The sequence below is a fragment of the Arachis hypogaea genome, chromosome 12 (genome assembly GCF_003086295.3).
Source record: "Arachis hypogaea cultivar Tifrunner chromosome 12, arahy.Tifrunner.gnm2.J5K5, whole genome shotgun sequence".
In the NCBI taxonomy this organism is placed as follows: Eukaryota; Viridiplantae; Streptophyta; class Magnoliopsida; order Fabales; family Fabaceae; genus Arachis; species Arachis hypogaea.
The window spans coordinates 34,817,011-34,821,272 of record NC_092047.1 but is presented as its reverse complement, the minus strand read 5'-3'; the positions used below and the strand labels follow the sequence as shown (position 1 = coordinate 34,821,272).

At 39.0% G+C, this 4,262-nt stretch overlaps 1 non-coding gene across 1 annotated transcript; it reads left to right on the top strand.

Annotated features, from left to right (window-relative positions):
* The first annotated feature begins 518 nt into the window (after nucleotides 1–518).
* LOC112731684 (small nucleolar RNA R71) lies at nucleotides 519–622 on the top strand. Its single transcript, XR_003167452.1, has one exon. It is a non-coding gene; the product is annotated as a small nucleolar RNA R71 (small nucleolar RNA).
* The last annotated feature ends 3,640 nt before the right edge of the window (nucleotides 623–4,262 follow it).

Here is a 4,262-nt window from a genome sequence, read left to right as displayed (position 1 = left end):
TAATAAGAGAGGGTCAATATTAACAAATACAAGTCCAAAGAAGCATGTTTTCAATCATAGCACAAAATCAGGAAGGAAAACGTAAACTCATGCAAATCATATGAATAAGTGTATGAAAGATTGATAAAATCCACTCAATTTGCACAAGATAAACCATAAAATAGTGGTTTATCACACCTCCTTCCTCTACATTCAACTCTTCTTGGGCTTGTGGCTGAGTATGAATTGCTGCAGCTTGATTCTTCTCCATCTGCTTGGTGAGGTCTGCCAATTGATTAGTGATCATCTTGTTTTGAGCTAGTATTGTATCCATGTGGTTCAGCTCCATCACTCATCTATTGGTGCTTCTATTAGAGGCATAGAAGTATTCATTATTGGCCACTATTTCTATGACATCTATAGCCTCTTCAATTGTCTTCTTCTTGTTGAGAGATCCTCCTGAAGAGTGGTCTAAGGCTTTCTTTGATTCTTGTGAAAAACCTTCATAGAAGATGTGTAGATGTACCCATTCATTGAACATGTCAGGAGGGCACTTCCTTGTCAGCTCCTTGTATCTCTCCCATGCTTCATAGAGAGTTTCACCATCTTGTTGCCTGAATGTTTGTACCTCAGACCTTAATCTGTTAACTCTTTAAGGAGGGTAGAATCTTGCCAAGAATTTGTTCACCACATCTTCTCAAGTTGTCAAACTCTCTTTAGAAAAGGATTCTAGCCAATTAGATGCTTTATCCCTTAGAGAGAAGGGGAACAAAAGCAATCTGTAGGTGTCAGGATGAACACCATTGAACTTTACAGTATTTCAAATTCTCAAGAATGTGGTTAGATGTTGGTTGGAGTCTTCCTGGGCACTTCCTCCAAATGAGCAATTGTTTTGAACAAGGGTTATGAGTTGAGGCTTTAACTCAAATTGTTGGCATGGATGGTTGATTTTAGGATGCTGCTCCCACAATTCCCAGGATTGGGATTAATGTAAGAGCCTAGCACTCTTCTCTCCTGTCCAGCATGATTACCTGCACCTTCTCCAACATGGTTTTGAACCTCTTCCTCCAAAGCAACATCCAGATCCGCTTCCAATTCCTCTTCTCCAGCAATTTCTTTACCTCTTGCTTCCCTCCTTAGTCTAAGAAAGGTCCTCATGGGTTTACTGTCAAAAGAAGCTGAAGTTTCTCCTTATCTACCTGTCATACACTCAGCAAATACAAGCAAATAGCAACTGAAAAAGTAACTAAAGGAAAATTTATGGTTAGAGTGGTTAGTGCAATTAATCAAACAATTAGTGGATTAGTGTGCTAAAAAGAAAATAAACAAAGAAAAATAGCTTAAAGTGCAGAGAATAACAATAAACAAACTAAAACAGAACGAATTAACAAAAGAAAAGAAAAGTGTTCAATCTAGTTATCCTCCAATTTAATTATTGTCAATGCAAAATCAATCCCCGGCAACGGCGCCATAAACATGATGCTAGAAATCTTGTATCTCTACAAAATTTCCCTCGGCAAGTATACCGAATTGTCGTCAAGTAAAAACTCACAATAGAATGAAGTCGAATCCCACAGGGATTGATTGGTTGAGCAACTTTAATTGGAGGAGTGTTCTAGTTGAACTAAACAGGATTGAATTGAGGATTGTAGAATTTAAATTGGTAGAAAACTTAAAGAGCAAGAAATGTAAATGACTGAATTTAAATTACAGAATGTAAAGAGTAGGAAATTAAACTGCAGAAACTTAAAAGGGATTAGGAATGATTCAGCATAAATGTAAATAGCAGAAAATCAAAGAAAGGGAAAGATCAGAAGTGGGGAATTCATTGGGCTTAGGAGATGTTACATTCTCTGGATCAAATTCATTCTCATCTCTTCCTCAATCAACGCATTCATTGATCTCCTTGGAAATCTTAGGTGATTGAATCCCAATTCCTTGGCAATCTAATCTCTCTAAGCATGAACAATTGCCCAATTCCTTGATTTAAGTGCTCATCAGAAGAGATGAAGTTTGGTCACTGATTATACCACACATCTTCATAGATCAAAGTATTTGTAGGATTACTGTCACTATATCTATCCAACCCCAACCTAATCCACTATGAGAAAGATTTCAAGCATGATTCTATGATTTCTCTTCCAAGCCTATCACAGAACCCAAGTACATTCAATTTCTCTCCCAAGACAATTGAATGCTTGAATGAAGAACGAAATATTTTAAGCAGATCAAGAGAAAAGAAAGAAGAGGAAGAATGAAAACTAAAATTGATCCATTGAATTGTAACAAAGCTCCCTAACCCAATGAAGAGGGGTTTAGTTGTTCATAGCTTTGAGAATGGAAATTGAAATTGAAAAGTGCATTCCAAGTAAACAAAATTATAGAGAAAGTAAATTGAAAAGTATTTCTAATTCTGGATCCCCAGATCCCAATCTGTCCAAATCCCCCTAACTAACTTAAACTCTATGCTATTTATACACTTTCTTTATTCAATCTTCAAATCTTTAGATTGGGCTTTAGGCCTCTGTTGAAGCAGATTGAAGTGGCTCTCAATGATGTTGAGGAGCGACGTTGGCAAACTAACGTTTTGCATTCTGTATAGTGCTCAATTGTATAGTCCTGGCCTCAACGTTGGTGATCAATGTTTTTGAGTAAACGTTAGGTCAAATGTTACCTAGAGAAAATGAATTCTGGGCATTGCCAGCAACGTTTGACTCAACGTTGGTGCACCACCATTTGCCTGGTCACGCGTACGCGTGAATGGTCGATTTTGCTATTTCACGCGTATGCGTCGCCTATGCGTGTGCGAGGTTGGAAAGAAAATGCACGTCCAGGCATACGCGTCATCGACGCATACTGATAAACCCCAATTTCGTGGTTTATCTTGTGCTTATTTTAGGGGATTTTATCACCTTTTTCCACATTTATTCAATGAAATAGCATGGTTTTGTAACTCTCCCTTGAATTGTGCTTAAGTGTAAAAAATATGCTTTTTAGGCTCTTAAGTTGGTGATTTTGATTCACTTTAATTCCATTTGATGCCTTGATGTGTTTGTTAAGTGATTTCAGGTTCATAAGGCAAGTATTGGATGGAGGAAATGAGGGGAAAAGCATACAAAGTGGAGAATGCATGAAGAAACAAAGATTGGGAATACATTAATGGACGCGCACGCGTACACGGCGCGCGTGCACAAAAGTGGTTTTGCATCGAGACGCGCATGCGTACAAGACGCGTCCGTGCGGATGAAGAAATAGCCAATCGACGCGCACGCGCACATGGCGCGTACGCGCCGATACTCTCACGTGACCCACTTAAAGGCAAAATGATGGGGGGCAATTTCTGAGCTGCCCAGGCCCAAATCCAACTTGTTTCTGAGTGTATTTCATGCAGAATTGAAGTCCAAGCAAAGGGGGAGCAATTAGTTAGTCCACATAAGCCTTTAGTTAGTTTTCTAGAGAGAGAAGCTCCCTGTTCTCTCTAGAATTAGGTTAGGATTAGGTTAAATTGTTATAAATCCATGTTTAATTCCTTACTTTCATCTTGTTTCTTTTATAATCTCTCATGTCTACATCTTGATTTTCTTAGTTGTAATGTTAATTTCTCATTTTGCTTTCCTTTGCGATGATGAACTCATTGATAAACCACTATTTTATAGTTTATATTGTGTTTAATTGTGTGGTTTTATCATGATCCTTACCCACTTATTCATTAAATTAGCATGCATTTAGATTTCCTTCCTGAATTTATTACATGTTTGAAAACTGTTTCCTAGAGACTTTAATTATTTATTTTTAATTCTCCTTTATTCCATTCGATGCCGTGATCTGTGTGTTGAGTGTTTCAGACTTTACAGGGCATAAATGAGTTGGAGATTGAAAAGGAAGCTAGCAAAAATGGAAGGAACACAAGAATTTAAGGAGAAAACCAGCGAGAAGTGACGCGGTCGCATGGCTCACGCGACCGCGCGAAGGAGCGCAATTCGCAGTGACGCGACCGCATGACACACGCGGCCGTGCGGATTGAAAAAGCTAAAGCGACGCGGTAGCGTGGACGACGCGAACGCGTGGCAAGGAAAAATGCGAATGACGCGTTCGCATGGATGACGCGATCGCGTGACATGTGCGATCTGCATATTCTGCAGAATTTGTTGGAGGCAATTTTGGACCTTATTTCGACCCAGTTTTCGGCCCGGAACAGCAGACTAGAGCCAGAGAATATGCAGAAACCAAAGGAGCATTCATTCTAGACAGTAGACAGTTTTAGATCTAGTTTTACTCCCTTA